The sequence below is a fragment of the Rhinatrema bivittatum genome, chromosome 8 (genome assembly GCF_901001135.1).
Source record: "Rhinatrema bivittatum chromosome 8, aRhiBiv1.1, whole genome shotgun sequence".
NCBI classification, from domain to species: Eukaryota; Metazoa; Chordata; class Amphibia; order Gymnophiona; family Rhinatrematidae; genus Rhinatrema; species Rhinatrema bivittatum.
Window position 1 is genome coordinate 204,542,628 of NC_042622.1, and position 12,453 is coordinate 204,555,080.

The 12,453-nt window shown below is 43.0% G+C and overlaps 1 protein-coding gene across 1 annotated transcript in view; it reads right to left on the bottom strand.

Moving 5' to 3' along the window:
* The window catches only part of SRRM3 (serine/arginine repetitive matrix 3), a 236,955-nt gene that overhangs the window by 35,133 nt on the left and 189,369 nt on the right, over nt 1-12,453 (bottom strand). The gene's annotated exons all lie outside the window — the stretch shown is intronic.

Here is a 12,453-nt window from a genome sequence, read left to right on the forward strand (position 1 = left end):
TTTTTCTGGGATACAGTTTTTTTCTTTTAATGTCTTTTTGGCAGAGTACTGCAGAGCTCTCATCAGTACCCAAAGCTCATGTTTGTTTGCTTTTTTTTTTAAATTGTCCCCTTTTTTTTTTTTTTTTTTATAATTCTGATTTAAGTCTCTCTTGGTCAGGATCCACTTACCAAAAAAGTGGCATTTCCTCCTTTAGTAGGTAAGGTATGAAGAGAAGGGAAAAGCGGGGCAACGTAAGTGCATCATTAGATTCACAAAAATGCAAGAGAGAGATAAAAACAGAGAGAAAGAGAAAAAAAAATAATAAAAAAAATCGACACAAACCCACTTCTCCTAGGATTCTGAATCCTCATTCATGTATGAGGCCAATTATCTGCTGCTTATTAGTTTTCCATTGGTTCTTGTGATTACAGGAAAGCCCTTTGATAGTGTCATTTCATCCGGTGCCTGAATTTAGGGTTGGGGGTTCACTTAGAGTTCTTGGAATGGCTCCTGGCCCTCAAGGGGGCAAGTGAGCATTGGCTCCCACCTCGGTGCATTCTGGTAGTTGTAGTCCTGAACTACCAAATTACATTGAAATGCAAGTTACAAAAGGGATCTGGCATAGGCTCAGCTGTTCTTGATAATTGGGGGTCACGAAAACCAGTCTTTGCATTATCTTTAGGTTCCCAGGAAAGTAAATTATTGAAGCGGGGAAAAAACGGACTCTCTCAAATTTGGCTGGGCACATGTACACAAAAAAAGAGGCCAAATACACTTCTAGTGGGGGGTTTAAATGGAAGAAAAACTAGAATTACCAGATCTGTCCAGGTCATAAGGAAGGTTGAGCTAGTATGTAGAACTGTTGATTTTATTCCCATAAGAGTACGAACTTGGCCCAGACATTTAGTGATGCCAAGACTCAACATGACCAGTATGACCTGGTAAGTGGCAATCCTAGCAAGAATTAAATTCCCTTCTTTACCTGCACCAACAGCTAACATCATTCTAGATCAGAGCCTCCCAAACCTGTCCTGCTGATCCCAAGATGGCCACAATGAATATGTATGAGAGAAATTTGCATCCACTGGAAACCCTATTTATCTCATGCATAGCTTGGAGGATAGCCCATGGTGAAAACCCAACTGGCTAAGAAGGCCCTAGGACAGGTTTGGGAAGCCCCTATTCCAGATCCTCCAAAAAACTACAAAATGCCCCCATGGATCACATTAACTCCAGTTTTTGCTGCAGTCTAGATTTCTTCCAAATATAGTTTACTGCCTATAGGGCAACCTTCTCTATTTTTTTCTTACAGTTTAAGCATGTGTGCTACAAAGAAGAAGAAAATGTATGATTTTGCCTTATCACATGTTCCAATAAAGATGGTGGAAGAGATTTCCAAAGATCCATCACAAAAAAACACTCCAGGAGCTCACATTACTACAATTTCAAAAGTCCATTTGCCAAATAGCAAGACCAAAGCTGAATTACTTATAAGTGATACTTCTACATTGTTTTGTTTTGTTTTATTTTATTAGGTTTCATCAGGAAGGCTCCCTAAAGTCCCCTCACACCCCATTCCTCCCATACCAAGATCCCCAGGAGTAGCAACAATATCATCAACAATATCACTAACTGCATCTTACAGGGTGGCATCCACTTGGCTCATGTGATGTAAATTACAACATCATAGACCATATGAACTAATCAGATCTAGTGTGTGAGGTAAACTAGAATTGCACCCTGGCAACTTACATGACTAATACACAGCTGTGTTGACCTCTGAGATAAGTACTGGGAATCTTGGGTACAGTTCAGGTATTTTCTGTGATGGCAGTATATGCTGGAGCCATGTAGAATAGACCCCTAAGGTCTTCTGTCAATGAAAACATTGCACAGCTGGCCTATGTGTTAAGTTATAAGGCTGAATGTGCAACAGAAGCCTGCAATTTGAATGGAAGGTTCGTATTATGGAAGATAACATTTATTAGCTGGTATGGATGATATCAGTCACAATTATGTTGATATTAAGAATGAAACTGTGACCTGACTGTAGTACACAGGCGGCTTCCTGCAACAAAAAAAGGCAATTGCATCACCAGCTCTTTTGTGGGAGTCAGAGCATATGATATATTTCAGATGGATGCTCTTTTCCATAAGCAAAGACACATGAATTTATCATTTTTTAATGTACTGGATTAATGAATAAGGAGTTGGCACCCACTATTAATTGATAGCTTGGACACCTGTAATGAGGATGATCACTCACATGCATCCATTAGAGAAGACTCATGAGCAAATATTTCTGACACCTAAGGTGGCAATGGTTCACAAAGCAGGCAGCAGTCGATGGGATGACATTATCAAATTTCTTTTCTTGCATTTTTAGGGATTGCTTCAGAGTCTGTCACTTGTATTTTACAGTGCAAATAACTCAGAGTGTTGTGAGATCTCCTGAGATATTCCCATGTACTCAATGGGACATCACACAATAGCCCATAACACAATCAACGCAATGTCAGATGGGAAGAGACTATACAGGAGGAACTCAATGAAACAGTGAGAGATTCAAGCATAGGAGACTACTGTTGCAATTAAAGTTGGCAATTCACTGATTGGCCATGCCAAAGGGCCTGCACTGTCCAGTAATGCCCAAAGCTGCCAACTTCAGCTTTCAAATCACATACTCAAAGAGATGATCAACATCTTGTTTTTCCAAGAATGAACTGGGGGCTCCAGCCAAGACAAAAGCCTATCTATAATGAACAAGAGCCAGAAATTCTGCTATAACATCTGGTTGTGATAGCGAGGTAGAGTGAATTTTTCATGCAGTAATATATATATATATATATATATTATTTTTTATATATATAGAGAGAGATATGTATAACAATTCACTGGGATACTGGAGAGCCTCCTAGCACTTGCTAAAGAGTGCTATAGTTCTTTTGAAAATTTAGGGGGAAGAGTTTAATCAATGCTACAGTTGGCACAATCCAAGTGGGTTTGGGTCTAGTCACCAGGCAGTTACACCACCAAAAAAAAAGTAAAAATAAAATAAAAATAAATAAAAATGATAGAAGTCTTAAACATACAGGTGTACCCCTTAAAACATTGGAGACATTTGCTTGGTGCTAAATTGTTGGTTAAGTATAGATATGATTTGACCTAATCAGCCCAAGTTCTTTACTTTGTGTCCACTCCCATTTATCCATCTATTTCGTATCAGATATTTCCAGTTGTTGGCTCTTCCTGGTTTAAGATAGAGACATCCTCTTGCTTGAAAGAAATAATGACGCCACTCTCGCCGTCTTCCCTCCCTCCCCCCTGCCCCACCTTTCTCCGACTCTGATGCATTTTAAGACATTTTTCCCCTTCTCCTCCAGCTCTTTCTCTGAAGGCCATGTACAGGAATTTCTCCTCTTCAAGTCAGAAATCATGACTTGAACATTTAGATCAAATCAATGCATTACATTCAAATAACAGAGATTCATAGAAAATGAGGACATGAAGGGAGATCAGGATATTACACAATCTATTCTGCTGTCTGCAGGCAGCATCCAGTGCACCTGTACAATCTTTTAGGTATTATGGAGGTTGGGAAGACTTTTCACTTGGATTGTTCTTTTAATCTCAGGGCAGCACAGGTTGGAGGGCCCAGCCCACATACTGGACACTGATTGGTCTGCATGACTTATCAATGATAGCATTAGAAGAAAACAAAATGGTGCCCATGATGGTTGAAAGGAATTAAAGTTTAACTCATATAACATGCCATTGCCATGCACCCATTTCTCAAGTTGGAAAAACAATGTTTGCAACAAAGAGGTCTACCTCTGGAGTCGAAACTACTTGCACTGAAATGCTGCATTTAGTGGGAGTGAGCGTCACTTTACATTTAAATGGCAACACAATCAGTAACCTCACATTGTCCCACACTATGCATGTGTTTTCTGTGTAAATTGCCATCAACCACAGGGAACACATAGGACAAGTCCTGCCAAAATCCAACACAAAAACTAGCATGATGGGGGACCACACTGTCTACCTTGACACACATGTCTTTCAGAGGCCTGCAGGACTACACTTCATGCGCCTCTTTGGGAAAAGGGACCTACAGTCCAGTCTTGAAAGCAACATATGTCTACTGTAATATGTGCTTTTTGGGGTGGGGGTGGAGGGGGAATACCATGATACTATGGTGGCTCCTCAAATTGGTAACCTAAACAAATCATCACCACCTCTGGCTTCATGTTGTGGAAGGCACATGAAGCCAATGGAACTTAGCATTTTCCCCACAGACTTAAAATAGAAGAATCCATTTTGTACATCAGGCCCCTGGTCATCCAAATATAGGACTCCAGGCAAAAAATAAAAATCTTTGCTATTTAGTTTTCCTGACTCTTGATTTTTCAACTGAATATCATGCTGTTCCACAGCTTCAGCTGTCTAAGCCTTCTCTTATTATTCTTGCATAATAAGAGAAGCCTCTGTTATTTTTTTAATCTAAAGCATATAAATTGATCCTATTAAGGTTTCCTGCTTCTCCATGACTGAATGTCTATCCAGAATTATTTTTATAGCTTAAAATCATAAATACTTTGGACCTTAATGGATGTGCAGTTTCCTAAAGAGCAGGTCAATTTTGTTTTTCAAATACAGGGATAGCAGATAAGTCCAGCTTTTCTTAGGAAACTGAGTAGGAAACTGGTTTTTCTGAATGAGCGGTACAGAAAAGTTTGGAAATAAATAAATACAATAAACTACGAGACCTTGCGTGGCATGGAGGAAAACCGAGACTGGAACAATGTGTCTCAAGAAAAACAGTCAGTGGACCATCCTAGAACAGGGCTTTCTAAATCTGTCCTGGGGACCACAGGGCCAGTCAGATTTTCAGGATATTCACAATGTGTATGTGCACGTCCCCAGGTTACGCAAATATACAGCAGTTCATGGATATTCATGGTGGATATCCTGAAAACCCGACTGGCTGTGGAGTACCCAGGACTGGTTTGGGAAAAAGGCGTGCAATTCTAATACTTAGGGTAGCAAAATGTCCTCCAAATTTATTCCTGGATTGCATATGGTGTTGGATGTGGGCTAGGGATAGGAAAGAAGCAAAACTGGGCAATCTACAACAGACTGCATGGCTACTATTGATTGTTATTTTAAATGTACAGCTAGATAGATATACAGATAGACAGACAGACAGAGACAAATAGATAGATATACAGATAGACAGACAGACACGGACATATAGATAGATATACAGATAGATAGATGAGAGATATAGTCAGAGACAAATAGATAAATAGATAGATATACAGATAGGCAGACAGACAGACATAGACATATAGATAGATAGATGAGACAGATATAGATAGAGACAAATTGATAGATAGATATACAGATAGTCAGATAGACAGACATAGACATATAGATAGATAGATGTGACAGATATAGTCAGACAAATAGATAAATAGACAGATAGACATACAGAGAGATAGATAGATGGATGGATAGTTAGATCTATATATAAAAGGGAAAAAGACATCTAGAGCCGGACTCATCCAGGTCTTTTCCTACAGACACAGAAAATTGGGGCTGTGATGTGCTGATAGAAATGTGTTGGCTACATCCATCAAATCATCCAGACATCAAGGAAACACTTAAAACATTTAAAAATGAAGTTCAGTCTTTCCCTACCTAAAAGATTTAAGAAGGGGAATTTTCAAAGACATTACCGGAGGTAAAATGGCGCTCCACCCACAAATGTGGCCCTGTTACAAAACGACCCACCCGATACGCGGGTGATGAACGCCCGGACGTCCCGCCTGCACGGTTTACCCGGACCCTGCACACCATTCCCAGGGGATGGAGCTGGGGAGGGCTCTGCCTTTATGTGGATACCTTTGGAGTTTTAAAAGTAGATGGGTAAATTTTCCCGAAAAAAAAAAAAATTCTGCCCATAAATTAACAGTAGTTTTGGAGTTTTGGAGGGATGAATTTCAAAGCAGACAGTCTAACTGTCTGATGATTGCCCTCCCTCCATGTGGCTGCAGTCGGCGAGTTCTTCCTGCCGCAGGGAGAGGAAGCATTGCCGAAGGCGGGTTTAGGTCAGGGAGAAAAAGTATCCGTGGGACTAACCAGCAAGGTCCTTTAGAGGTGACCTCCCATAAGAAAGGCTTATTTTGCTATGCACAAATAGCCTCGTTTAAATGAGCTTATCCTCAGGCCGATACAGTAAAGTTTGCGGAGCGCGCACAGCGCGATTCACTAAAACAAATTATTCAAATTAGGGCCCGCGGTAAAAAGAGGCGCTAGGGACACTAGCACATCCCTGGCGCCTCTTTTTGGACAGGAGCGGCGGCTGTCAGCGAGTTTGACAGCCGAAGCTCAATTTTGCCGGGGTCGGTTCTCAAACCCGCTGACAGTCGCGGGTTTGGAAACCGGACGCCGGCAAAATTGAGCGTCTGGTTTTCAACCCGCGAGCCGATGTAAACATTTTTTTAAATTTTAAATTAATTTTTAACTTTTGAAACCTCCGACTTAATATCGCCATGATATTAAGTCGGAGGGTGTACAGAAAAGCAGTTTCTACTGCTTTTCTGTGCACTTTCCCGGTGCCGGCAGAAATTAACGCCTACCTTTGGGTAGGCGCTAATTTCTGAAAGTAAAATGTGCGGCTTGGCTGCACATTTTACTTTCTGTATCGTGCGGGAATAACTAATAGCGCCTGCAACATGCATTTGCATGTTGCAGGCGCTATTAGTTTTGGGGGGAGGGTTGGATGTGTGTTTTTGACGTGCTCTTACCCCTTACTGAATAAGGGGTAAAGCTAGCGCGTCGAAAACGCGCGTCCAAATGCTGGAGTGCACTGTACTATATCGGCCTGAGAATAACATGATGTAAACTGGTTTCAAGTACAAAGCTGGGAACCACAGAAATGTGCTTCATGAGGGAAGATCACAGCTACAAAGTCAATTTCATCTGCCCATGCTCCCTTCCTGCACAATAGCGAACACCCTCCTTGATCTTCAGTTTTACCCTTGTTTCTAAGCCCAGTACTGATCGCCTGTGCTTATCACATGCCTTCTTGAATTCTGTTACAATTTTTACCCCCCATCATCTCTACCGGGAGGCTCTTCCCTGTAATCTGCTCTTGAATCCAGAGCAGTGATCTAAAATTAAAAAAAAAACCAAAACAAAAATAACCCAACTGCTGGAGCAGTGAAGACCAAATATTCTATGAGAGAAATTATTTCTTAAGTCCTTACAAACTTCTCTTAGCCCATTTTTCATATGTGACATAGAATGTATACTGTCTTTGTCTTTTTTCTGAAGGTGGATTTCTCCTGGGCGTTCAGCTTCTCCAAGATGTCTCTTAATTAATCACTAAGGGGCCTATTTACTAAAGGTTTTCTCCTATTTTGTGTCCATGGCAAAAATGCTTAGTAAATAGGACCCAAGACATTCTAGAGAGAGCATGCACAGCATTTTCTCTCTTGATTCACTGGGAGCCAGCAGAAATGAAAAATGCTGACATAGTTTGGCTTACATTGGGAGTCATAAGTGCACTCGGTAAAGGGAGCCTCTCATGGTGCTGAAACTTCTGAAAGTCATATTGGACCTATCTATAGGTGACAGAAGTGCTTTTACAGTCTAGGGTACGGATACACAGGCAGAAGGGAAAAAAAAACACAGGGCTGCTTCTAGGGTCAAGTTCATAAGCAAGGCATGTCAAGAAGCACTGTCCGAATTTTCACGAAGGCTCATCGCCCAGTAAAAATGTTGCTAGCAGTAAATTTTTATGGGTTATCATAAGGCTTGGGATTAACTGCACAGAGCAGCAGTTGCTACCCTTAAGAGAAACATGGGGGGTAACCTGCACGATGAGGCAGATATTACCATAGGAAGCTTGCTGGGCAGATTGGATGGACCATTTGGTCCTTTTCTGCCGTCGTTACTATGTTACAGTTAGCTGAGGCCCGTATTATTCAAGGCATGACTAGTTTTATGGAATTTTGAGCTGGAAAACAATGTACTTAAGCTCACACCATGCCAGAAACAGATGAACTTTCCATAAAAATATCTGCAGCCTTGAATCAGCGTGACTCAGGTTAAGTCTACCTATTCTAACTTTAAACTGCTGTCACCTCAGAATTCATTTAAAAGAACTGTTCATGTGTCTTCAGACCACGTGCGACAAGTTCCCCCAAAGCACCTCTAGCTTAGAAAAAGGAAGAAAGGGATATGGACCCGATTTCCTTGACCACCAAGTATGGTTTTGGTCACCACAGTACAGTGATGGAGCTTTAAACATTTTTGACAGTGAAACCAGCTCAGCTAAAGTCAGAGGTGATGAACTGTTATGTTGACCTGGTCAACATTTATTTGGGTTTTCTTTTTAGCAAATTCAATATCAAAAATTCATGGTGAGATTTAGAATGTCCGCTTCCTTGACTTTCCTTCTCTCCTCCTCCCCTCCACGTGGTCTTTTCTCTCTCTCAGAAGCTAGGATGCTTAATAACTAGAGTTGCTCTCTGTTCTTGCAAAATCTTTCAGCTTCCCTAAGGGGATGCTAAGAATTATGTTATTTGATGTGAAATTCAAGGTTTGGCATAACAAACGGTGTCTGAAAAAACGAGACTTCCACTGTTCTGATTTTTAGGTCGTTTTACTAAATCTCAAATATCCCTTCTTTTGTGTGCTTTATTACTGAATACAGGAAATGGATCACAAAGTTCCTATTGAGCTGTGACTCCCCTATTCATTGTCATTGGTGACAATGCCATTGGTTCAAAGAGACCAGTTTGCAATTCTTCTTCACCGAGCAGCAGGACCAGTGCAACCCACCAGTCCTGCTGCTCGGTGTCAACCTCATCTTGCTGCCCTCAATCTCCCTCCTCCAACATAACGATGGCAAGCTACATGTAACCTCACTGTCATGGTCAGATCATTTCTGTTGCGCGTCCCGGCTGCGTTGGTGCCGCGGTCGGTCCTGCTCACCTCGCGCTGCCCTCCACCAGTTCCGGCCTTGCCACAGCCACCAGCTCCCGACGTCCCCGATGCTTTCTCCAGGCATCCTAGGCCTCTTCCATGCCACAGACCTCGTCCATCTCCTTGGCCCTGCCCCTAGGCACACACACACGCGCGCGCGGCCAACTTCTGTACTTTTAAAGGGCCAAGCGTGGGAAACCCAGCTCGGACGCACTCCGATGACATCACACGGCCACAGTATATAAGGTGAGGCTCTGTCCCCAGAATCTCGCCTTGGCAATCGGGTTGACCCCTCGGTGTTTCTAGTTTGCCTGTTTCTTCCTCCTGTGTCTGATCCTATGATCCAGCGTCTCCGTGTCCCAGTGTTCCCGTGGTCCTCCGTATCTTCCAGCATCTGTCTTGTTCCTGCTCCACGTTCCCTGGTAGTACCCTTCGGACTGATTCATGGTACTGACCTCTGCTTGCCTGACTATGACTGACCGCTGCCTGGACCTGACCTTTGCCTGCCTTCTGACCACATTGACCACTGCCTGGAACTGACCTCTGCCTGCCTGACCACGTTGACTGCCGCCTGGAACTGACACTCACTTGCCTTGACTTCGCTCGGACTGACCTTGGATTTGACCCTTGCTTTGGCTGACCACGTCTGGATGGATACCCTGGCTTTGACCATTGCGCTTCACTCGGACACTCTCTTCTTGCCTTCTGTGACCTCCAGACCGACCTACTTGGACTCTGACCACGGCTTCCATCTGACCAGACCCACAGGCGCTGCCTGTTCTGCCCGGAGAGCCATCCTGAACTGTTACCTTCCTGAGGTCTCCGGAGTCTCCAGTTCAAGTCTGGTCCATCCTCTCTGCATCAGTCGCACACCCTTACTCGTGGTGGGCACACCTCTTCGCTACCTCTCTGGGAGACCCTCTGAGGCCCACCTAAGTCCAGGCGGTCCAGGTACCCAAGGGCTCAACCTGCGGAAACCCCAGACTGTTATTGGCGAAGCTCCAGCTATCCTCTGTCTCCTTGTGTGCTCCACCTCCCGGTGGCAGGCGCTCCCTGGGTCCAACCAGAGGGCTGTACCAATCCTGCACCAGGCCAAGGGTCTACCTCCAGCGCAACAATTTCCTAGCAACACTGACCCTGATATGCCCACAAAAATACCACCATCCACTCCTGATTGCTAAAAGAGCCCCCAGCAACAAGTATGAAATCCTGGAACTCCTTCTGGAGAGCCTCCATCATAAAATCAGCACATCACCACAACTGACAGAGGATAACATGGTATAACATAGAAGTCCTGGATAAACTAGCTTCAAATAGAACCTGTATCTCCAAGCAGCACAGTTCTCTTCCCTGGACTCCAAACTAAACATGGAATCTCAAATCACCATAGTTGCAAGGAATGCCTTCTATCTTCTCCAGTGACTACAGCAGATAAAACCATATGTGAAGAGAGACAACATGGCCACTCTGAAATATGCAAATGTGACAGAGGTGGGTGGTACCTTATAGACTAACCAATTTATTAAGGCATGAGCTTTCGAGGACCAGAGTCCACTTCACCAGACTAACAAGGCTACCCCTCTGAAGATTCCAATATATGCACGACACCACAACCAACAGAGGATAACATGGTACAACAGAGAAGTATCAAGAGTCCTGGATAACTAGCTTCCAATAAAACCTGTATCTCCAAGCAGCACAATTCTCTTCCCTGGACTCCAAACTAAAATGAAAATTGGTTCTTACCTGCTAATTTTCATTCCTGTAGTACACAGATCGGTCCAAACAAGTGGGTTTTGCATCCCTATCAGCAGATGGAGGCAGAGAACTAAAAGGTTTTCAGGCCCTGATACTTAACTGAGAGTGCCACCTGCAGTTCCTCAGTATTGATTGTACCCAAGCCAATGTATAGCCAACAATAATCTCAAATAACAATCTTCCCTCCTAGGGCGAACATATAAAGATAGGTTGGAGCCCCTTGAACTGGAGCCCTCACATCCAAGGTCACAGAAAACTAACTTCATATAGGTACCAGAACCCAACTATATACAGTTCTAATTTCTGCTGAAAATATTAACCACAATCATACTGTCTTTCAGAAATGAGGGGATGGGTCTATAGACTGATCTGTGGTACTTCAGGAACAGAAATTAGCAGGTAAGAACCAGTTTTCCTTTCCTGTTCATACCCCAGATCAGTTCAGACAAGTGGGATGTACCAAGCTCCCCTATTCTGGGCGGGAATCCAAAAGACCCACTCTCAGAACACTCTCACCAAAGGTCGCCTCCTCTGGTACTCTTACATCTAGCTGATAATGCTTGGTGAAAGTGTGCAAAGACGACCAAGTGACTGCCCTATAAATCTCCTGTGGTGACACCAATTGACACTCCGCCAAAGATGTTTCCTGTGCTCTAGTTGAATGCGCCTGCAGCCCCATCGGGACAGATTGAACCTACAGAGATAGGTGGAAAAAATAGTCTCCTTTAACCAATGAGCTATAGTGGCTTTAGATGCCTTGGTTCCCTTCTTTGCACCACTGAACAGGCAAAAAGATGATCCGACCACCAAAAGGCATTCGTAACCTTAAGATATTGTAACAGCGTCTGCCTAATGTCTAGACAGTGAAGATCCTTCACTAAGCATCCTTCCCCCTCCAAGTTCGGGAATGCAGGAAGTTCCACCATCTGATTAAGGTGGAAAGACGAAACAATCTTCGGTAAAAATGAGTGCACGGTCTGCAGAGATACCCCATCATCGGAAATTCATAGGCATGGTTCTATGCAGGACAAAACCTGCAAATCTGAAATCCACCAGGCTGAGCAAATCATTACCAGGAACGCCATCTTTAACATAAGGTCCTTCAATGATGCCTTCTACAATGGTTCAAACGTTGGACCACAAAGGCCCTGCAATATTAAGTTCAAATCCATGAAGGACATATCCTCTGGACCAGTGGTCCCCAACCCTGTCCTGGGGGCCCACCAGCCAGTCGAGTTTTCAGGATATCCACATTGAATATGCCTGAGAGAAAATGTATTTATTTATTTATTTTGCTATACAGATATTCGATTCGAAATATCACATCGGTTTACATACAACGAGTTGTCCGAAGGCAAGCCTTTAGGGGACATGGTACATTATATTTTAACAAATTAAAACCGATAGTTTAACCGATTATATTATAACCTGGTATAAATTAACAGATTAATCAGGAAACAAAATATAAAGAGCAACCTGCATTACATAATAACTCTTTTAAGATTAGAAATGTTCTGGCATAATTTACTATGTACAACAGGTGGAGAGAGGGGCTAGTATTGGTCGGGGGGAAGGGAGGGTATGTATGTATGTATGTTATGTTATGTTTGTATATTTGTAATTTGTATGTTATGGAGGCAGTGTTTGCAAATTTTCTCTCAGGCATATTCATTGTGGATATCCTGAAAACTCGATTGGCTGGTTGGCCCCCAGGGC